The sequence below is a fragment of the Bos indicus x Bos taurus genome, chromosome 28 (assembly GCF_003369695.1).
Source record: "Bos indicus x Bos taurus breed Angus x Brahman F1 hybrid chromosome 28, Bos_hybrid_MaternalHap_v2.0, whole genome shotgun sequence".
NCBI classification, from domain to species: Eukaryota; Metazoa; Chordata; class Mammalia; order Artiodactyla; family Bovidae; genus Bos; species Bos indicus x Bos taurus.
Genome location: NC_040103.1, coordinates 32091390 through 32115997, shown reverse-complemented (window position 1 = coordinate 32115997; position 24608 = coordinate 32091390). Strand labels below are relative to the sequence as shown.

The following is a 24608-nucleotide window of genomic DNA, read 5'->3' as shown; positions in this document are numbered from 1 at the left end:
ACCAACCTTTGGCATTCATCATCAAAGCCCAAGATGTTTCGTATCCCAGGGACAGGATTCCCAGGATGCAGGAGTTTCAGGGCTAACATCATGACAGCAGCAGGTGGTCCAGGACAGTTCAGGCTTGTAGGACGGTGATACCATTCAGTACAAATACTAGCAAAGTTTACAACAAAAAGAATCATCAAACCAATCATCTTCTAAAGACACAATGTATTAATAGATGGAACAGGCTATTTATTTGAAATGCATCTTGGAAGTTATGACCCACATTCAAAAGTGAGTTGAATAAAGAAGAAGATGCCTATCTGAAAACAGTATAAAACTGACCAATTGTGCAAAGGTAAAGACATTTAAGGTGACTCAAAACCTATACAACTGATGGCTGTAGGAGAAAATACGTAGAAGGAACAAACTATGGACCAGCCCACCATTCCGCTGGCCCCTGCCCTGCCCTGTGACTTGTGCTTTTGGAGAGTGTTAAATTATTAAGACCCTGGGGGCTCTCCCTATTCTCTAGCGCCTCTTATTTATATTAGTTTCCTGTTTAATAAAAACTCTGAAAATAAGTCACTGTTATCCATCTGAATGCTTAGTTCCAAAGAATAGCAAGGAGAGATAAGAAAGCCTTCCTCAGTGAGCAATACAAAGAAATAGAGGAAAACAATAGAATGGGAAAGCCTAGAAATCTATTCAAGAAAATTAGAGATACCAAGGAACATTTCATGCAAAGATGAGCACAATAAAGGACAGAAATGGTATGGACCTAACAGAAGCTCAAGAGATTAAGAAGAGTTGGCAAGAATACACAGAAGAACTATACAAAACAGATCTTTATGACCCAGAAAACCAAGATGGTGTGATCACTCACCTAGAGTCAGACAGCCTGGAACACAAGTCAAGTGGGCCTTAGGAAGCATCTCTAAGAACAAAGCTAATGGAGGTGATGGAATTCCAGTTGAGCTACTTCAAATCCTAAAAGATGAAGCTGTGAAAGTGCTGCACTCAATATGTCAGCAAATATGAGTGGCCACAGGACTGGAAAAGGTCAGTTTTCATTCCAATCCCAAAGAAAGGAAGAAAGGTAATGCCAAAGAATGTTCAAAATACCACACAATTGCACTCATCTCACACACTAGCAAAGTAATGCTCAAAATTCTCCAAGTCTAAGCTTCAACAGTATGTGAACTGAGAACTTCCAGGTGTTCAAGCTGTATTTAGAAAAGCCAGTGGAACCAGAGATCAAATCACCAACATCCACTGGGTCACTGAAAAAGCAAGAAAGTTCCAGAAAAACATCTACTTCTGCTTTATTGACTACACCAAAACCTTTGACTGTGTGGATCACAACAAACTGTGGAAAACCCTTAAAGAGATGGGAATACTAGACCACCTAACCTGCCTCCTGAGAAATCTGTATGCAGGTCAAGAAGCAACAGGTAGAACTGGACATGGAACAACAGACTGGTTCCAAATTGGGAAAGGAGTACATTAAGGCTGTACATTGTCACCCTGCTTATTTAACTTATATGCAGAGTACATCATATGAAATGCTAGACTGGATGAAGCACAAGCTGAAATCAAGTTGCTCAGAGAACTATCAATAACCTCAGATACACAGATGACACCACCCTTATGGCAGAAAGCAAAGAAGAACTAAAGAGTTGATAAAAGTGAAAGAGGAGAGTGAAAAAGCTGGCTTAAAACTCAACATTCAAAAAACTAAGATGGTGTCATCCAGTCCCATCACTTCATGGCAAATAGATGGGGAAACAATGGAAACAGTGACAGACTTTATTTTTGGGGGGTTCCAAAATCATTACAGATGGTGACTGCAGCCATGAAATTAAAAGATGCTTACTCCTTGGAAGAAAAGCTGTGACCAACCTAGATAGTACATTGAAAAGCAGAGACATTACTTTGCCAACAAAGGTCTGTCTAATCAAAGCTATGCTTTTTCCAGTGGTCATGTATGGATGTGAGAGTTGGACTATAAGGAAAGTTGAAAGCCAAAGAACTGAGGCTTTCAAATTGTGGTGTTGGGGAAGACTCTTGAGAGTCCCTTGGACTGCAGGAGATCCAACCAGTCCATCCTAAAGGAAATCAGTCCTGAATATTTATTGAAAGGACTGACGCTGAAGCTGAAGCTCCAATACTTTGGCCACCTGATGTGAAGAACTGACACATTAGAAAAGACCCTGATGCTGGCAAAGATTGAAGCCAGGAAGAGAAGGGGATGACAGAGGATGTGATGGTTGGATGGCATCACTGACTCGATGGACATGAGTTTGAGCAAGCTCTGGGAGTTGGCGATGGACGGGGAAGCCTAGCATGCTGCAGTCCATGCAAAGAGTCAGACGCAAATGAACTGAACTGAACTGAACTTGCCTTTACAATTCAAAGCTATACTCTGAAAGTCTAAATCAAATACTCGAATAGTCTAAATCCCTAGTCTAATGTATTATCTGTACTATCTAATTTTTAAAATATTTGCTGTCTTTCATAAACAGGGCAACAAGTACCTCTTTTCTTTCTCTACACAGCTAATACTATTTGACTCTTTTCAGAATATATATTCACATGAACATAAGCCCGTTACTTTTAGTAGGGAAACTTTAGAGGAATGTATGAATATACTTAGCTATGCCCAGTGGAAGCCTCAACTAATCAGAAAAGACTCTTAAGTTGTATCTGGAGCAGCACTGCCCAAAACATAAGCAAAGAGACACTGTATTAATCAGCTGTACAGATAAATATATCTGAAGAACACTGGAACTAAAACTGGGTGCCAAATTAGAGATTCCACATATTATTTAATAGGCTTAATTTTTAATTTATTTAATAGGTTTAATTATTATTTAATAGGTTTATGTGCAATAAGCACCTTAATAGCTGAAAATCTTACATTTGTTTCCCGAGATTTTTAATCAAGAACTTTACAAATCTTGAAACACTTCTCTGAAGCAGTGTTCTTCAAACTACACTTTGGGATGTGTGCAGGCATGCTAAGGTGCTTCAGTCATGTCTGACTCTCTGTGACGCTATGGACTATAGCCCACCAGGCTCCTCCGTCCTTAGGATTTCCCAAGTAAGAATACTGGAGTGGCTTGCCATGCCCTCCTCCAGGGGATCTTCCTGACCCAGGGATTGAACCTGCATCTCTTATGTCTCCTGCATTGGCAGGTGGGTTCTTTACCACTAGTGCTACCTGGGAAGCCCACAGTTTGGGATGCATGGATATAAATAGAGTAAAATGTTACAATGTGATTCCATTTAAGTTCAACTAAAGCCTCAAGACAATAGAAACCAACCAGACCCACATCTAAGATGGGGAACCGGAACACCTAGGCAGGACCTACAATGGAGGTATCTAAGAATTAGGTTTGCAGCACTTAGCTGATTTTATCTCTCTACATTACCAAGAAAAGATATTGGATGGTGCAGGAGAGCAGTCTGGAAGTGCAAAGTGGAGGTTTCTTTAGAGAGAATTTTCAGGTTTGCTTGTAATGCTTCACCTCCATGGATAAGGCTTAGGGAGCCTTCTGTCATCTCAAGCAAATCAGAGGAGATACAGTGGATCACTTGGACACCTTGATATGTGTCTCCTGCATTTTCAGGATAAGAATGAACTGACATATGACTTACGTCTAAAAAATTTAACACATGAAAAAAAGACTATGGCTGAGGTTGCTTTCTAGATGGCTCAATAAAAGAGGTCTGTTTGGAGGATGTAGCCATTTCCCACTATTAGTAAGTCAAAGATCTATATTTCCATGGAGGAGATTAGGGCCAAGTGTAAGAAAAAGCTCCCTGCATTAACCCTGGATCCTGCCCTGCTGGAGGTACAGAAATCTCAAAAGAGAGAAGTTCCCAGATGTCCAGGATTTGAAAGAGGAATAACAAGTGAACAGCCTTAGGAGACTGTATTTATTACCATCAAGTGAGAGGACTCCAGCTGTTCATGAAACAGCCTAAGGAGAAGGGCCAGACTACGCATCTGTCCCTGGAAGAGCAAAGCAGGGCCAGACGGGCGGCAAGTCTGCTCCTGCCGCCTCCTCCTGCCTCTTCCTCCTCTTCCCTTTCTTCACTGAACCTACCTGGGGAGTGGGAACGAGAAGAAGATGAAAGAATAAAGGAAGAAGACGTCCCTCAGTCCACAGAAGAGACGTTATCTGTGGATGAATTTCACATTCTTACCCTAGACTGGGATATTTATAACTGGATCTAGAATATTTCAAGACTCAGCAAACAGAGGACTTGTTTTCCAAGAGTGAGCTGCAAGTTTGGGGCACCAACTGGGATTTTATTCAGAGGCAGAGGAAGGTCTAGTCCTACAGAGTGAATACACGGGGGCGGGTCTAAGAAAAATAACAAAGCTGTACTGGACCCTGGCATATACCACTAAACTAAGCCAACATTCTTGGTAAAAGTACCAAACATATACATTACCATATGTAAAATAGATAACCAGTGCAAGTCTGATGCCTGAAGCAGGGCACCCAAAGTTGGTGCTCTGTGATGACTCAGAGGGATAGGGTGGGGAGGGAGGTGGGAGGGGAGTTTAGCATAGAGGGAACACATGTATACCCATGGCCGATTCATGCTGATGTATGGGAAAAACCATCACAATATTGTAATTATCCTCCAATAAAATATTTTTTTAAAGTACCAATGGCTTCATATATAGTCCCTGAGGCCAATCCTGTCATTCTGTGTCTCAGAGGCCCACTGCAAGGAGTAGCAACCCACACTCGCTTGCATTTGCATGATATTTCCATGTCCAACTTCTCAACTGACACTCACAACTCTACAAGGTAGCTGCATACGTATGACTGGTCCTGTTTTACAGGGGGAAGAACTGAGGATCACATCTGTGACTTGACTTATCTAAAGTCTAAAACTCAAGCACTAGCAGACGCAAGTTTTAGAACTCTTGTCATCAGACTTCTGTTCAGTGCTTTTCCCAACACACACACTACTTTCTCTAAAGCACAGGAGGAGTGGTTACTGGCAAACACTAGAATACATTTCTCCAATGTGACTGGAAATGACTTCTCAGTGAATAAAACCGAAATACTTAAACCTGTTAGGTTTTCTAGATAGCAACATCAGCTTTCAAATAAAGTCAAGAGCAGTATAAAACAGTATGACTCCAGGCAGAGTTGCTTAAAGTCTTTTTCCAAATCCAGGATGGTTACTCGAGATAGCTTGATGGATTTTGTTTTTCTTCCTTTAAATATTAATAATTGGGAGGGATTCTTTTTGATTCAGTTTAGTTGCTTAGTCGTGTCCGACTCTTGATTACTTAAAATGCTGTGTCTTCTGGCACAAAGCCCAAGGCCAATTATCACTTTTTCTCTTTTCTTTTTTCAACTGGCACAAAATCTAAGAGAAGCCTCGAGGTGCAAATGATCTGTAGTCTATTTAACATCATGGTTATTTATTTTTATGAGACCTCATTGTTGTTCCCTAAATTATAGGTACATTCTTGGCTCCACTTCCCACTCTTCTGCAAACCTCCAAATACGGTTTCTATCTATATTTCCAAATAATCTTCAGTATTTTGTCAAACATTCAACATTGCATAGATGGCATGTTGGACCAAGGCAAGGATCTGTAGAACTGAGTAATTTAACCCAGGGCAGTGACCCCAATTCTCTCCTAGGGGCAGTGCCACATGATTTATCAGGATTGCCAAGGGAAAATTCTCAGGTTGCAACATTTCACAAAGATTGAGCACTTTGGGTTAATGTTGTACCCATGTTGAAACATCTAGGTTTCTATATTTTTATAGTTTTACTTAGCTATTTGTGCCATAATTATAAAATGGGCCATCATTTTGCAATGATGCCTTTTGCATTAATTACCACCCTCTTTTCTTCTTTTCAGTGGCCTTCTCCTAATCTGTGTCACTCTACTCTTGCCTTTGTCTCAGTAGGAGCTAAGTTCTTAAGACTTCTGGTTCCTCCAACATGGAAAAATTCCCTGGGAATTTTTATGTAAACAAATTTGGTTAAGTTGCTGCAATTTAAGGTCGAAATTTCCCCAGCTTTACCAAAGAATAATTTAAAGTAATAATAACTGCCCCTGGAATACAAATAATAATCCCTTATAGTTTTAAATTATAGTTTTTACACCACTCTAATTTGTGTCAAGCAAAAGAATCAAGTGCTAAACAAATATAAGATTATATTTGTCCTGAAGTTGCCCCTTTCTCTAACTGTTAAAAATTCCATTTAAACTTTGAGGTTGGGTGTAGATATCAATGCAGCAAAACGGTCCCCTATTCCACAGGCACAGCTAATTAACCCCTTCTCTGCACCTCCCATGTTTCTCCTTATACAACTTTAACAGCCTATTTCATGACATTGAAGTTATTTTCACACATATCATCACTAAATGTTCCTTAAAAAGGGAAAGACTCTCTATCTCCATGTCATGGTCCAATTCTTAGGAACTCAAAAAGTGTTGTTGAAGTGAGCTATCGAGAACCCTGTAAAGAAAGAGGTCGTGTAACCATTATTCCCTTTTAAAAACAAGCTAACTGAGCCTCAAAAAGCTGATGGGATCTTGCCAAAGTCACAGATCTTGTTAAGAGAAAGAACTTGAATCCGGATACCTGCAGCTCCAGGGTCCATGGACTAATATTACGTCTCTGTCTTTGGTAACTTTTTTCACAGAATGATCCCCAAAAGTTTAAAGCAATTTCTTGTGTATTGTTTTTTGTTATTTGCTCATTTTGTTAATTTAATCCAAGGGAACAACAACAACAAAAAAAACAACTTTGTTTTTAAGAAACAAAATTCTACATTTTTTTCACGGAGACAGGTTGTTTATGTCAACAAACTAATGAGGAAGAGAAAAGGGGAAAGGGGGGGGAAAAAACAAAGGAAAGAGGAAAGAAAGAAAAGGTAGGAAGGAAGGGAGGGGACAGATGGACAAAAAGCTTGAGCAAAAGCATTCCAAATTAATTTATGTCATCAAACTGAGTCTCAACCTGCCTTTCCAATTTTATTTACCATCACTACCCCCTACTCATTCTGTGTTGCAGGTAATTGGTCTAGTTGTGACAATCCTAAGGATAAGCAACTAAAAACAAATTGATTCTTATATTGATCTTATATCCTCCAACCTTGCTAAATTCACTTATTACTTCTGGTAGCTTTTTACAGATTCTATTACATGATCATCTGTGAATGAAGAGAGCTTTGTTTCTTTCCAGTCTAGGCTTTTTTTTTTTCCTTTCTTGTTTTCTTGCCTTGTTGCACCAACTAAAACCTCCAATACAATGCTGTGTAGACATAGCAAGCATATATTTGTATGTTTTTTTTTAAACAACAAAATGATTGAGAATTTTTCAGGCACTGAGTAAATTCCACACCAGTTAAAGGTAAGAATTAGTCTCCATCCTAAGGATGTTATGACCTGGTGGAGAAGCTCTCTCTTTACTGAAAAACAAACAAAGCTGGAAAGATAAGGCCAGAACAGGTCCTTGAGTAATAAAAGTAACCACAGCAGTAATAGGAGCCTCATTACTTACAGAAGGACTACTATGGCCCAGGCACTGTTGAAAGATCCAGGTATGTATTAATTCATTTAACTCTTCCATCTTATCCCCATTTTATAGGCAGGGAAAAAGAGACACAGGAAAATAAATAATTCATGTCTCCACAGCCAGTGTTCTCAAGAGTTGGACTAAATTGCCTTCAGTTACCATGTCTTCATTAATAGGTATTGAGTGTCCATTCTTTGCTAATTACTATGTCACTTTCAATTAATTTAACTATCACAATTATCTTGTCTTATAAAGGAACTGAGCTTCAGAGAGTTTAAGTGACCTGTCCAAGGTCACCCAACTAGCATAAGACTCAAACCAAAGTGTCCCGACTCCAGATTCAATACTTTTTTCTACCACTGGCTGATTCCTCTTCAAATAGTTACTATTTATACAGCACTTTGCAGCTTACTGATCTGATCTGATCTTGCAGCTTACAAAAATTGTGATCACATTTATGCCTTCACTGCCACTTAAAGAGGTTGAGATTTTATTCACTAGGCAAAGGAGAACCTTTCTCTGTTTTTGAGGGGAGGGAAAATGTGAAAGGTAGAAGAGGGATTTGGGGAAGATGAGCATAGCACTCTGCTAGATGGGTTTGCCAGGGCACATATGCATGCACAGGGTTAGGAGGCTCCCACCTCTCAGGACCCTCTACATTCACCTCTGAACCTGTAAGTCCCTCCCTCCAAACTCATGTGCCAGTCGGAAGAAGTCCTGCTTTAAATAATGTGCCTGGAGGGAACTCCCAGAAGAGCAGAGATAATAAAAGTATTTCTTATGTCACTTCTCCCTGCATTTAACTTTGGAGGAGTATTTTTGTTAACTGGGAAGAGCACACCAAGGAACCATTATCACTGATACAAGAAGAAAACGGATGGCAGATTTCCTCAGCCACGTCCTGTCAGTGTCAACAATTTAACTAAACATATAATAGTCATAACCTCATCAGTGTTAAATTTTCTAGGTTTCTGGCACATATCTCTTCATCTCCCTCATTAAGTTTATAGAGTGTTCTCTGGTACATTTGCTCAGTATGAAGATTTCAGTTTCAACTGGCACATATTGGAGTCAAACGGGAATGATTTTTTTCTGCCTTAAGTAGTTAGCAGAATACGAGAGCGTATGAAATGGACCAATGCCCACAGCCAGGTATTTGGCCAGTAATTGCAGATGGGTTTGACCCCATCCGTCACAATCCCACCCTGCTCGCTAGGGATGGGTCCAACACAGAGAGACTAACCGAAGCCCGAAATACGAAGAGTTACTCTGATTTCAATATCTCCCTTGATTCACACCGTGCATCACTAGTCCCCACTTAGGGACTCCCCTCATTCACAACTGGAGTCCCAAGGCACTCACTATTATGCCCGCTTCAGGATGGTTGCTCCAAACAAACTCCCTAAACCCAAATCTATCCCGATCCTCTTGCACTTAACCTAAATTGGACAATCTAGTATTCTGTGCTCAGCTATGTCAGATGAAAATGATTGTTAAAAAAAAAAATTTTTTTTTCAGGCAACTATTTAAGTGACAGCAATACTTGAACCATGAACTTCCAGATGTTCAAGTTGGTTTTAGAAAAGGCAGAGGAACCAGAGATCAAATTGTCAACATCCGGTGGATCATCAAAAAAACAAGAGAGTTCCAGAAAAACATCTATTTCTGTTTCATTGACTATGCCAAAGCCTTTGACTGTGTGGATCACAATAAACTGTGGAAAATTCTGAAAGAGATGGGAAGACCTGCCTCTTGAGAAACCTATATGCAGGCCAGGAAGCAACAATTAGAACTGGACATGGAACAGCAGACTGGTTCCAAATAGGAAAAGGAGTACATCAAGGCTGTATATTGTCACCCTGCTTATTTAACTTCGATGCAGAGTGTTGGGGGCCGGCGTGAGGCACTCTGCCCATGACAAAGGTCATGAGGAAGGAGGCTCAACATACACAAAGGCGGGATCGAGCCTCAGGAGTCCCCCTGGAAATTCTCGAGCATCTACCCCCATAACCAGAGCCTGCCTACTTTACTACTTTGTGCTCTCCCCTACACCTCTGACTTTACGGGGAGCTGTCTCCCACCACCTCTTTCGGAGAAGGAGTTAACTTAGAGCTCCAGTTAATAATAATTCCTGGGCGTGACAGGAGTGTTTCAACCTACAAACTCCTCTGAAGGTTCTCTAGCCTGCCTGACAGGCTTGTCTGGCCACATGTGATTGCTCACAGCCTCCCAACCGTGAGAGGCACGAGATGCTTTAAACCTTCTAAAAACAGGTTCCTTAGAAAAGTTAGAAAACCATTAGTATAAGTATAGTGGGCTGATTAGAAATTGTATTGGTGAAGGGTTTTTCATTTGTTGAGCCAATGTTTGTTGCTAAGACTCCACATCCCCTGCCCTTACACACATTAATGAATATACAGAAGAAATAAGTATTAACCTTTGATATAAATCACATTAGACCTTAGGCTAAGTAAATTCTTTCCTTAACTAAAACCCACTACACCCTCACCCTATAGGAATGTAACTTTATTTGGGTGGCATCTGTTTTAAGAATAATCACCCTTGGAGAAAAGTGCTCTGGTTGACTGACCACTGTCACAAGGAGAGGGTCGTAAATTGTCAGCAGGCCCCCCTGACCAGAAGATGATGTAACACCCCTAAGACCTCTGTATACATTTGTGTGAAGCACCTGACTTTAATAAAAGTCAGGACTGCTGTCCCCACGTGACTTTTGTATAACATCTCAGTGTATAAAAACAGACTCTGGAAAATAAAGAATTGGGATCAGTTCCTCAAAATACTGGTCTCCCCATGTTGCTCTCTCTCTCACTCTGGCTGAGTCTCCATCTGGAGCACGGAATCCACCATGCTTACTAATTATGCCTGGGCTTCTAAGATCCGACCAGGGAGGCCTCAGTGTCTCCTCTCCTTCTGGAGAACGGAAGGATGCCTGCAGCCTACGTAAGTGGTGCAAGCTTCTTGTCTTGAAGTTTTATTGGTCTCCTGCGTAAACCAAGCTACTCAGCCTCTTTTCTCCACTGAATTTTCCTACTGAGCTATCCTCATTCTATTACTCTTTATATCTTTGATGAATATTTAAATAGTCGCCGAAGCCGTCTCCCCTTCGAATACCCTGGATCAGCCGGGACTGGACCCTGGCAGCAGAGTACATCATGAGAAACGCTGGGCTGGAAGAAGCACAAGCTGGAATCAAGATTGCCGGGAGAAATATCAATCACCTCAGATATGCAGATGACACCACCCTTATGGCAGAAAGTGAAGAGGAACTAAAAAGCCTCTTGATGAAAGTGAAAGAGGAGAGTGAAGTTAGCTTAAAGCTCAACATTCAGAAAACGAAGATCATGGCATCTGGTCCCATCACTTCATGGCAAATACATGGGGAAACAGTGGAAACAGTGTCAGACTTTATTTTTTGGGTTCCAAAATCACTGCAGATGGTGACTGCAGCCATGAAATTAAAAGATGCTTAGTCCTTGGAAGGAAAGTTATGACCAACCTAGATAGCATATTCAAAAGCAGAGACATTACTTTGCCAACAAATGTTCGTCTAGTCAAGGCTATAGTTTTTCCTGTGGTCATGTATGGATGTGAGAGTTGGACTGTGAAGAAGGCTGAGTGCTGAAGAATTGATGTTTTTGAACTATGGTGCTGGAGAAGACTCTTGAGAGTCCCTTGGACTGCAAGGAGATCCAACCAGTCCATTCTGAAGGAGATCAGCCCTGGGTGTTCTTTGGAAGGAATGATGCTAAAGCTGAAACTCCAGTACTTTGGCCACTTCATGAGAAGAGTTGACTCATTGGAAAAGACTCTGATGCTGGGAGGGATTGGGGGCAGGAGAAGAAGGGGACAACAGAGCATGAGATGGCTGGATGGCATCACTGACTGATGGACATGAGTTTGGGTGAACTCCGGGAGTTGGTGATGCACAGGGAGGCCTGGCATGCTGCAATTCATGGGGTCACAAAGAGTCAGACATGACTGAGCGATTGAACTGAACTGAATTTAAGTGACAGTAAGCTTGATATGACTTCTTTCCCAGGAGCTCCTGTATTTTAAAAAGAAGTACACAGAATCAGGTATATTTTAAACTATAGAATAAATACAGCCATGGAGAGAAGGTTCTGAACAGCTTCAGGGTAGGACTTTTTCCAGCATCCATCAAATGTCCTTTGAGAAACAGCTAACCCTATCAATATACTCAGACCTCAGTTCCTCTTGTCATTTAGGAATATCATTACTGCATCATTGTGGGGAATGATCAAGTTGGTTCATAAACCTCTTAGAAAGCAATATAGTACTATACACAAGTGAGAGGTTTCTAAAGCCTTTTGCAGTTTGTCCTTTGTATGGGTAACACACTTGACCTCACTCCATGGAGTCAAAAGAGACTGGAAACCACCTGGGTAATGAATCTATCTTTCAGCTAGACAGGAGTATAACTTGTACCTACACTACTTCCTGGGTTCAAATCCAGATTATCCTATCTCTCGTTTCTCAATTTCCCACAAAAATAGAGTCCCTGTTTCCTGGGTGCCATCTTTAACACTGGCAGCAGACGCCTTCCGGAACCTGCTCACAAGGTTGCCATACCAACAATGGTGAACCAAGGCAGTTTGTGGACCAACTCAAGGGCAACAAGATGCTCTTGGTCCTGAGATAAATAACTGAACCAAGGATGTTATCCATGAAGAAAGATCAAACTTGGTACTGTCTTACTTTGAAATAGAGCTCCATTCCCAAGCATAACAAACCTTTGTATTTTTATCCAAAATGTATCCTCCCAGACCTACAACTGCTGCTGTCTTTTAACCAAGACATCGGTAGTTGCTGTTTAGTTGCTCAGTTGTGTCCAACTCTTTGTGACCCCATGGACTGAAGCACGCCAGGCTTCCCTGTCCTTCACCATTTCCCAAAGTTTGCCCAAACTCATGTCCATTGAGTCGGTGATGCCATCCGACCATTTGATCCTCTGTTGGACATGAGTGCACAGTCTAAACCTTCCTTCACTACTTTTCATCCCAGGTTCCTTAGTGCATTAGAAGTCTATGTTTATCTATGAAAGTAGTAAGTTCTAGGTTTGGGGGAACCTTAAATTATGGGAAAATGATCTCAAAATTTCTGATCAAAGTGTCACAGAAGGATCTGAAGAATATCCTGGGACATTCTCTTTGTTTACAAGACAAGGAATTGAGGCCTGAGCTTAAAGTCACATGCTGGAGTTGCAAGGCAGATATGAAATGCAGACTCAGGTCTAATGCATATGTATCCACTCTACCATATGGCATCCTTCCCCTCTGCTGCCCATGCCATCAGCACTAATGGAACCACCCATCCTGTCACTGTTCCCTAGGAGTTAATGAAGGTCTTACATCCCCACTAACCTGTGAAACGTCTACTTTCCCTTCCACGGGTCTTCTCATATTTCCTCCTCAGCTTCCTGGTCAGTGCTGGGAACTCATGGACCTGTCCTCAGCAGTTTTGCAATGACCAATGGAATGGATGAATACCTGACTGCACAAGTCCTTATCACTAGCACTGCTATGGTCTGTTCGCTGAGATGCCAATGTTTCTCTCATAAAATACAACCACCATGACTCAGGGGAATGAGGGTGTGGAGGACAACTTCTACAGCTAGCCAGCTCCATAGGTCATTTGGTGCATGTTCTGTGGCCCATGGCTTCCCTGGTGGCTCAGACTGTCAAGAATCTGCATGCCGTGCAGGAGACCCAGGTTCAATCCCTGGGTTTGGAAGATCCCCTGGAGAAGAAAATGGCAACCCACTCCAGTATTCTTGCCTGGAGAATTCCAAGGACAGAAAAGCCTAGCAGACCACAGTCCATGAGATCGCGAAGAGTTGGACACAACTAAACAACTAACACACTGTTGCCCATGCTCACACGAGCCAGTGTGCAGGAACTGAAAGAGGCAGAATGAGGCCTCAGCCTGGGGATGGGGGAAGTGCTGCCCCAGCCAACCACCTCTGCCGTGGGAGGTTGATGACAGATGCAGAGCACACAACTCTGGCTGGATGCCAAACATCTGGACCCAAAGTCAAGCAACCATGTCATTCCAATCAAAGAAAACCTAATCAACAAACATTTCCAGTGCCTACTATGTGCATCTAGACTGCTGTGGTTAAAATGAAAGACATTTAAGTCCTACTCAAGCCCCGAATTCCACTGTTCTCTGTTCCAGATGCCTGATACTGCATTAATCAAACATGTATGTTTTGAATCAAGCACCTGTTGGTATATGTTGATGTGCCGGCAAAACCAAAAGTTTGGAATTATTTCTCATTCCCTTTACTGGTACCCTTGTCAAGCTCCTTAGACGGAGGCTGAGAAGAATTTACCCCAAAGCCCCTACCATTTCTAGCCCTTCTCTGCCTTGCTGCCTACTGCTCCATCAGAATGCAGCAGGGTTGGGGGGGCATGCTTTCTCCCACTGTTCCAGGGAAATATTCAGGTGAGAACACCACCAGAGGCAATCTCTTTCTGAAATCAGTGTTCAGTTGCCTCTAGGCTCGCACACACTCAATGCCATGAGGGAACCCTGTGCATAATTTGGCATCTGTAGTGCTCTAAGAACAAAGGATATAATATCCCTTTGTTTCTGGACATCCTAAAGTGACAATGACATCTTGGTTGACAATGATGATTCCATATTCTTTTGTAAATCAAGTTATTTCTGAAAGAACTTAAAAGAGGTGAATGAACATTCAGTTGCTTTTTATCTGGCGTTTCTCCCATGAGGACTGCCAGAGCTTTTACTGATAATCCCACCAAGCACTGTGGTCATGAAATGAACCAAGTCTAGGGATTTGCTTCCAGCTTGCTTTAGGCCTCCCACTGTTCTCACTCTTCAGTAAGAAGAAACAGCTACTGAGGCTAAGGTGGGAGCACCTCTCCATATGTGACAGTGGTCTCTGATTTGTCGAAGTCCCCTAGCTGTTGTCAGGCAGGCTCTGCACACACTTCAGATAATGGCATGATTGTGCTCATCTTTCCTATTTCCACAATGGCCTCTACGTTTCTCAAAGTCAACTGAGGTCTCACACCTCAGGACACCGAGCACAGGATGTGTACAATAATCATGATATCATGTTTACAGACAGGGAAATAGCAGAGCACTAAGGCCAGACTTACTTGTAACCTTCCTACAGGAGATGGAGGTGGGAAACTGGAAATGTGGGTCTCCCCACCCTAGGTGTTGTGGCTACCCCCTCAGAAGTGTGAAATAGAGGACCCTCTGGTCACTTACATTTTTTTTTTTAATTTAATTTTATTTTTAAACTTTACATAATTGTATTAGTTTTGCCAAATATCAAAATGAATCCGCCACAGGTATACATGTGTTCCCCATCCTGAACCCTCCTCCCTCCTCCCTCCCCATACCATCCCTCTGGGTCGTCCCAGTGCACTAGCCCCAAGCATCCAGTATCGTGTATTGAACCTGGACTGGCATATCGTTTCTTACATGATATTTTACATGCTCAAATGTCATTCGCCCAAATCTTCCCACCCTCTCCCTCTCCCACAGAATCCATAAGACTGTTCTATACATCAGTGTCTCTTTTGCTGTCTCGTACACCGGGTTATTGTTACCATCTTTCTAAATTCCATATATATGCGTTAGTATACTGTATTGATGTTTTTCCTTCTGGCTTACTTCACTCTGTATAACAGGCTCCAGTTTCATCCACCTCATTAGAACAGATTCTCTGCTGCCCACCGCAGAGGGTGGTTTCTGCAGCCAGTCTGCTCAGGGAGCCACTGGGCTTCCTCACTGTCCAAGCTCAGCTAGTCCAGGGAAAGAACATTAAGGGTGTTTTCCTCACAGGCCTGAGCAGCATAGAAGGAAGCTTCAAAGTTCCTATCTGTGGGCAATGCTGCTCTAGACAGCGCTTTGGATGACTGCTAACAAGCCATCCTGCTGAGTAGATGTACCGACAGCCAGGGTGGGGCGAGTAGAGCCTATGCCAGATTTTGATCCTCCTGCCTTGCTCCCTCAGTTTACAGAAAGCCTGTAGTACTTTCTCATTCTTAAACTCAGGACCTAGATCAGGTTCTGAGTAGTCTATCCCCGGTACTCTGAGCCCCACTCTGATGTCCCTAACTCTACAAAACCCCTTTGGTTCTATTCAAGAAGAAAGTTTGCAAGACAGCTTCCTCAAGAACAAAAGTTTCAACTCAAAAGTCTCAGCTCCTTTTATCTTCTCAACCCCACCCCCAGCACAGTGATGACCTCACAGACGAGACAGAGGCTGTTAAGAGGTGGGGAGGGCATCCCCACCTCCCTGTCTCCTTCTACATCCTGCCCATACTCTGTACTCTCAACCTTGTTCTGTCTTTCTCATTGGACTCTCTTTCACTAGCTCTCCACTAACTTAACTTCTTTGTTACCAACTTGATGCATGTGCCCAGAACGGAGGGACAGAAATTCCAAAGTCACCGCTTATCCCCTCCCAATGCCAACTCCCTCATGGAATTTTGTGACCCAAAGATGACCCTGGCCTACATACTGGATTTTTTTTTTTTTTTTTTACACCATAAAAGAACTATTTCTGCAAAGAATTTTGAAGTTGTCATTTTCATTTTAAAAATAAGATGATAAAACACACACACACAAGCCATTATTTGTAAAATGACTGCAGATGATGAAGAGGAATGCATATCAATACACACGCATGCATACAGATGAGTGGGTGAGCACATGTGTATCTATGTATCTATACTGGGGGGGGGGCCAGAATGAGCCTCTCAGACGAAGAGAATGACTGAATACTAAGGAAAATGACAGGAATCAAGAGTGTTTTCAAATTTCTTCTAGTTTTTCCTTCCACCAGTCCCTCCAAATTAAAAAAAAAAAAAAAAGTTTTTGTGGGAATTCCATTTAAATTTGATATCTAAATGAGCTTCAGAGCAGTCACATGCGTGGCAGAAACGCAGGGGTTACAAAGCAGGGTCTCACTGTGGTATGAGAATGATTGCTAGCTAAAAAGGGAGATTTTCTAGTTCTCCTCTGGCATTGCTTAGCTAAATAAACCCTGACACCTCTGCGCCTCGATGCTTGATATCTTAGATTCTTTCCAGGGCTCACTAGTGTTCTGTGGTTATAGTATTCAAAACTATGTGGATATTTGGAATAACGATTACCGTGTCTATGACGACCACCACTGCCACCACCGTCATCCTGACTTCTCTTCTTTTTGGACCAATCTGCAATTGCCTCTACCTTAAGGGAACAAATAATAGATTTCCTCATTTTGCAAGGAAGACTACAGACAGAATTTTCAGTGACTCTACCACTATATCTGGGTAGTGCCAAGATCAGACTTCATGAGAGCCAAAGAGCCCAGTGCAACACTATCTCAAATGCTAATAATGGAAGACCCTTCTAACTGGGTTTCCAAAGAAGCTGTCAAAGGGAATCATGGAAATTCCAAGAAAATTTGATCTTCAGAGAGCTTGGACTCTGCTTATGATCATGAGTTCGGGCCAGGTTCAGACTTTTCAAATGCTACTCCAAATACTCCCTAACCCAGGAATTTGGGGCTACTCGAATGCTAACTCAGTGTCCCTTCCTGTCACAATCAGCATTCATGCAATTCTTTACACTGTTAGCAGCTTATGAAGTTGGATGTGTCATTCCTCCACTACACAAAAAAATTAGACTCAGCTCCTCAACCCAAAGATATCTTGGGTAAGTTCATCTTCTACTTTTTTAAAATATAGGATGCTTCAAGAATTTGCACATCATCCTTGGGCAAAAGCCATGATAATCTTTTCTGTGTCATTCCAATTTTACTATATGTATTGTTGAAGCAAGCATGGGAAGGTCTTTCTGAAAGATGGAATGTTAAGTGGTAAAAATCACAAGTTTTGGAATCACACAGGCCAGCATAACTTTAAAAATCTCGATTACGAGAAGGTAGCATCTGAGAATTACCCGCTTGTGTTCTGTGTAGGGATTATTCATCTCTTACCTCATTAGATACAGTTGTCACAAAGCATGCACTCAATAAATATTTATTGAACTAAATTATCTATCCTCATATTGAACAAATTTATTTTCAAGTGGGCTCCACAATCTCTTAGCAACCTGATTCTATGTTCCCTGCAGTTTTTATAAGGATGCGTTCTGGGTTTGGGATATCGATGTCTTTGTCCCACCTCATCCATAAAGTCTTCCCTGACAAGTCTAGTCTGCCTACTCTCCTTTTTCTGACCCCCTGTTGTACTTATTCCAGGTTCCAGTCACTTTGGCCCACGTGTGATATCTTATCTTGCATGGAAAATGTGTTTCATAAACACATCATCCTTCCCAGGAGCCTGTAAGTTCCTCAAGGGCAAAGGCCATATTTGGTATTTATTTTGTACGTCCCATGGCACACAATGCAATACAGAACCCATAGCAGACTCTGAAAAAGGACCATTAAATTGATTTGAATTTTAAGGACAGTTCTCCACTGCCAGTGAAGACTTTCTTTCAGAGAAGTATTGAAAGGCAGGATTGGCTATATTCATACTTCATTTCACCAAGCTGAGCCCATAAGTCTCTACAGTTGATGTGCTAGTTAGGAAACAAAGGGTCAAAAAGCAGCTGCTTACTTTCAGCAAAGAAGAGGTCGTATTTCAGTCGTGGACTGCAGGATTTCACGTGTCAGTCACTCTTGACTCTTAGCCAAACCCTTTGGTGTCATCAGGAATAAAAAGCAACCCAGAGATATGTCAAATATCAATTTCCAATTACTTTCTTGCAACTTGGGAAAACTCCCAAGGGATCTGTTGCCTCTTATCAGCTTAGATTGGGTTTATCTTTCAGTCCAACAGGTAACACTCGGCAATGCCCTGTTTAGCCTCAATATTACAGTGTCCTCCTCTGACACTCAGGTTCTCTTGCGAAGTCTTCAATATTGGCTTACTCTGTCATCGGAGACCTGGCCCCAGTATGGAAGGCCTGCTATTATACCCTGAACCATATGTGTCGGGGCAGAATAGGGATAATGCCAATCCCAATCGCTATGGTGAGCTATTGTCACTAAGGTTTCCCAAGACTTAATTTGCATTGAGATGTTGAATGCAGGAACAAGCCTCATGCAGGGCTTGTGTGTCTTCAGCTCGAGCCAAGCAGGGAAGAAACAAGAGAGTCTCTAAAAGTCTTCATTTTGATACTCAAAACACAGAACAACATTTCTACTCTCTCTGTCACAGAAGACAGGCCACAGACTAATTGAAAAAATCTTTGGTACTAGGGATGTTAAAACTGAGGATCTGCACAAAACCAGAAATCACATGTCCCCTTTATTACAAAGTAATGGAACAGAATTTGGAAAAACCAGGAAACATTTCTGGGTCCATAAATCAGCCCAGTTGGAGGGAAACGCAAATGGCCAGCACCTGGAATGAGCCTTGGTCTGGAGCGGGAGAGCAGCCTAAAGCCCTGAACTGTGGGGCCAAGGCTCCAGACTGTGCACTGTGATTAATGACTTGAGTGAAAGGTCTCAGTTGAAGCTGAACAATTAACTTGTTCTCTCCACATCTCAGATCTCTCCACAGCATAACTATGTCTTCCCTGATTGTTCCTATTTACCAAAACGCAAGCCAGTCTGGGAAGCTTCGAACATGTCATCATCAGACTGTTTCTGACAATCGGGAGAGCCCTGGTGTTTGTCAGGACTACTTTCGTCAAATCATCTGTTTCGACTCTGCATGCAAGCCTCAACCTTTCAGTTCCTTTTCAAGTTTAAGAACCATCCAAATGAGGCAATGGCATTGGCCTCGATCCGTTTAAAAAAAAAAAAAGTCCAGAGCTCAGAGGATTGCAAATGGACAGCATATGGCCTGGCTTGTTTCTGGTCACTCCCCAAAAAGTTCTTAGGGAATTGAATGTCCATGAGATTAATGGTTCCCTCCTGTCTTGCCTTTATCCTCTGGAATAGGTTTCTCTAATCTCTTTCAGATCCTCTAAAGCATTTACATTAAACCAATCACTCCTCCTGAATCTACAACAGAGATTCTGATAAGACCTGTTAGAACCAAGGAAGTCTCCAAACCTCTCCCTGTTTCTCCAGGAAGTAAATCTGTAGATGGGAAAGAAAAGCAGGTGACCCGAGAATCTGATTCTGAACGTGTTAATACAAGTACCTAGGAGGAGTACCCCCATAGAATCCAGTTTCCTCATTTGACCTCCCAAAACCACTTCGTTTGTGAGAAAAGGGTCTACCAAAAGTGAGCGTGCCCCCCATTAGGTAGGATTGCAACAGTACTCAGTGCGTTGCCTAAGAAACTCCACCGCATGGACCTGCCATGGGGCTGACCCTTCACTTCCCCTTTAGCCAATCCCATTTCCCTCAGTGAAGGCACCCTGTCTCCAGATCAGATCAGATCAGATCAGATCAGTTGCTCAGTCATGTCTGACTCTTTGTGACCCCATGAATCGCAGCACGCCAGGCCTCCCTGTCCATCACCAACTCCCGGAGTTCACTCAGACTCATGTCCATCGAGTCAGTGATGCCATCCAGCCATCTCATCCTCTGGCATCCCCTTCTCCTCCTGCCCCCAATCCCTCCCAGCATCAGAGTCTTTTCCAATGAGTCAACTCTTCGCATGAGATGGCCGAAGTACTGGAGTTTCAGCTTTAGCATCATTCCTTCCAAAGAAATCCCAGGCCTCATCTCCTTCAGAATGGACTGGTTGGATCTCCTTGCAGTCCAAGGGACTCTCATGAGTCTTCTCCAACACCACAGTTCAAAAGCATCAATTCTTCGGCGCTCAGCCTTCTTCACAGTCCAACTCTCACATCCATACATGACCACAGGAAAAACCATAGCCTTGACTAGACGGACCTTTGTTGGCAAAGTAATGTCTCTGCTTTTGAATATGCTATCTAGGTTGGTCATAACTTTCCTTCCAAGGAAGACATCAAAAACAATAACATTAATAACAGAAGTGTCATCAGCCACAATAGCAGCACGCATGTATATAGCACTTACAATGGGCCAGAAACTCTTTAAAATAGTCTATTTATATCAACTCACAGGGTCCTCACAACAACCTTACAAATGTAGGAATTATTATATTACAGAGAGGGCGATACAGAATATCTTGCCCAAGGTCACAAAACCATTAAGTGGTAAAGTGAGGATTCAAACACTGGTCTCATTCTTAAAACTATCCTATAGTGCAACTACATTCTCCAGAGGTATGGTCCCCAGATACCACTGTAGATGAGGTTAGCAAGGCAATCCTCTAGCATGACACCCCTGAGCAGTCAGGCCTGGTGAATCCTGTTTCTGCTACTCAGTGAGTAACCTCCAAAGAGTTCTGAGTCTCTGAGCCCTTGTTGGTCTCATCTGTGAAACTGGCATGATACAAAGAGCTGCCGTGTAGGGTTTTAATGAGGTTGGTGAGATAATGCTATACAGGACCTAGCACAGTACCTAAACATGGCAGCTGAATAAAATGGAAGCTACAGAAATGCTTAGCACTAATCAGATCAGCTCATACTGACTAAAGGAGCTGGGGAAGATGAGACAGAAATAATCACAGCTTGGAATGTGAATACGAAATGCAGGTCAAAGTGGTAACCCCAAAGAGACTAGGATACTAAAAAGTACTGATGAGGAATATCTACCTTCTTGGCCTGACTCAATTTATGCAGCCTCTGGCTTGGCTTATTCCCATGAATGAAAAAATCCTAATTTTAAAATATATACAACATTAAGAAGGAATGAACAGATGTCCAGACTGGGATAATCAGAATCTTCTCCCTGAAATCCCTAGTCCAGAGGAAGAGCAAGGGCTCCTGCATGGCCCGTGTGGCTGCCCCAGAGTCAAGCTTGGAGCTGCATCCTTCATTCCACGTTTCCTTCATGTTCTTGCCGACCCCTGACACATCACATTCTTTGCATCAATAAGGACTGGTGCCAGAACACACTAAATTGCCTTTGACTACATTTAACTGATCTAGTATTTTTTTATGATTCTTTCTTGTTGCACCATTTTTCACTTTTGACTTTACAATTCTCTGCTGACTTTAAATAAAGCTTTTGCCAGACTACCCAAGGTGGTTTTTAATAGAGATTTAGGGGCTAGGTTGTGTTGTGGTTTGGATTCAGATTCTCCTGCAGCAATAAGGGGAAATTAACTAGGTGGTTTCATCTCAAGTGCCCATTTATACTCAGAATGGACAGAGAGCTTATCTTCTTCCAAGCCTTGTAATCATGACACTACAAAGTGATATTCAAGAAAGAAAAAAAATTAGGTAGCAATAGCTTCCACACCACAAAACCACTACACAGTGTCCCTGTAAACCCAGATGACTGGTATAATATACAGGCAGCAGTGGGATCACTTGCTGAGTGACAGGGAGGAATCTGACCACATTGCGTCCTCTGCCAAAGATGATGCTTGTTCTCCTTAAGATGGGGAACTCAAATGACCCTACAGGAGTTACACGAGCTTGCCTCCTGACACTGCTCCCTCCTCCTTGCTATCCCCGGGCCCTGCTGCCTTCTGCCCAGATCAAACACTGGGAGCCAGCAGGCCTCAGTCACTGAAAAGGCGACATGACCGGCAAAGACCCCAAGTTGGATATGAAGTCCGTCTCCCAAACTAACATTTCTTTTTTAGAGAAGAATTACCTTGAGTTAATTACCTCTTGAAAATATAAAATCGATATGTCAGTAAGAGTTTGCTTTTGTCTCATTATTCATTATTATCCAATGCCTGCTCCATTACAAATGAAGAGAAATAAAAACATGTGTTAAGTATTAAGAACTACAGCTTTAAAAATATCTGTGCACTCCTCACCAAGTTTAGAGATAAATAAACCTCTTGGGTTGTTTTTGTCTTTGCCTCTACCTACCACTGATGGTAAATGCAACTGAATTTGAGTTTTTAATTCTAGTGGTTTTCTTCATAGCTTTGCCACTTCTATAAGGACTCTTAAAATAGTGTTTTAATTTGCATTTTTGAACTTTATATAATGACAGTACACCATATCATTCAGTGAGTTGTTTTTCCTCCCAATTTTGTGCATTCATCCATGCTGAATATTACTCAACTTTACTTAATGAACCATTTGGGCTGTTTCCAGTTTTCTTGTCTGTTTTTTGTTTTGTTTTCCTACTACAGAAAATGCTATGCATATAGTTCACATTGATTTGAATATGTACAGTAGCTTTTCCTAGGTTAGAACTTGGGGAGTAGAATTGTTGGATCTTAAGAGTTTGCAATATTCAAATTCACCAGACAATAACAAATTGTTTTGCAAAGCAGATACACTGACTCACACTCACAAAAATAACTTGAGTTTCTGTTGCTCTACATCTTTACAGCAGTTGGTATTACCAGGCTGTTTACATTTTGCTGAGCCAGTGAATACAAAATGTATCTTACAGTTTTAATTTACATTTTCAAATTTAATTTTTTATAGTTATTAAGCAATTTTTGGATAGTTTGAAAATTCCTTGTTCAAAAAGTATGAAATGCATGCAGCATTTGTAAAGGAGAGCTGAGATACTATGGCTACAGAGAAAGACATTGTGTACATAGATATAGAGGAGTCAATACCTCTCTGTCCAAATCTGCCATTCACACTTAAAGCTACAGTCCATGGGCTAAATCTGGCCTGTCACTTACTTTAGAAAACACAGTTTTACTGGGACACAGCCATGCCTGTTTCCTTACATATTGCCTACAAATACTTTCAGTCTACAACGGCAGACAAAGCTGAGTAGTTACAGCAAAGAGCATCCGGCCTCCAAAGCCTAAAACACTTACTACAGCGAAAGTTTGCCAAGCCATAGCTTAGAGCATCTCTATTTGCAGGCACAGACACCTTCGACACCAGATACATTCCCCTGACTCTGTGCCTCCCAAATGCCCTTCCTCAGAAATGGCTTCATCTTCTACAAAAGTACTCAGGCCAAAAACCCGGGAGTCATCTCACACTCCTCCCTCTCACTCACCACTTAGGACTAGCTAGTGGATACCACTCATGGGCTCAACTTTCTCAACACCATTTCTGTGAAGACCTGTTCTCCACATCCCCTGCCAGCCTCTGCGCAAGCCTTACAATGACGTAGGCCACCCTCATCTCATGACCAAGCCCTTTGTGGGCCTCAGTTCACAGCATTTGTATACGTCATTGCATTTTGTCTGCTGTCTCCACCTAAACTGTAAGTTCCTTTAAAAAAAAAAAAAAGGCACCCTTGGCATTTCTACGCACAGTACAGTGCCTTGCACAGCAAACCCTTCATAGTAACTGAATCTCCTACAGGCTTCTCAGTCCTCAGAAACCACTGAGGGCCTGACAAGAGAAGGTCCTTGTGACTGCCATAACCCTAGTCAGCAGGGTTTGGAAACAGTCCCTGCTCTCTTGAATCTCATGGCTGAGAGGACCTGTGAAGAGACTCCTCATCGGTATCATTTAACGTAGTGGTCCTCCAATTGCTGTGTACAGAAGAGTCATCAGAGCTCATTAATAATAACAGAAGCCAGAGTCACCCCAGGCTCACTGAATCAGAATCCCTGAAACATGTTCAAACATCTTTACCTTATGGACTTTCCTAGGAGGTTCCTACATAGGCTTGAGAGGAACATGTCTAGTAAGGAAGGCTTCCTGAAAACACTCGCTTAGTTCTACCCCATCCTACCACATTGTATGCAAAGGATAGCTAACAATATATGGGACTCCTCCCCAAGCCCTTTTGTTTGTGTACTGGAGCTTCCCTAAGCTTCTCCACTCCTCCACTCTCCTCCCTCCACTAGCTTAGAAGAAGCCTGATTTGAGGGGATAATTAATTGTATCCTTTTCTCAGGACTGAATTCTGATTTTCATTGAATGGGCTGCATTCCTGGTTAGTGATAAGGTCCACTCCCTACATGGAGCATTTTTACTGCTCAACACACCTAAAATCAAGACTCTCTTGTTATATCCTGGTACCACTCCCGTTTATGTATCATCCCTTCTGGTACCTGCCTGCAGGAAGAGGCGTGCAAACATTTGTACCATGTATATAAGAATG

At 42.1% G+C, this 24608-nt stretch overlaps 1 protein-coding gene and 1 non-coding gene across 3 annotated transcripts in view; both read right to left on the bottom strand.

The window, feature by feature from the left end:
• Positions 1-24608, bottom strand: part of LRMDA (leucine rich melanocyte differentiation associated) — a 1159904-nt gene that overhangs the window by 185534 nt on the left and 949762 nt on the right. The window lies entirely within an intron of this gene.
• Positions 17301-17405, bottom strand: LOC113885638. The gene has a single exon (XR_003509290.1). It is a non-coding gene; the product is annotated as a U6 spliceosomal RNA (small nuclear RNA).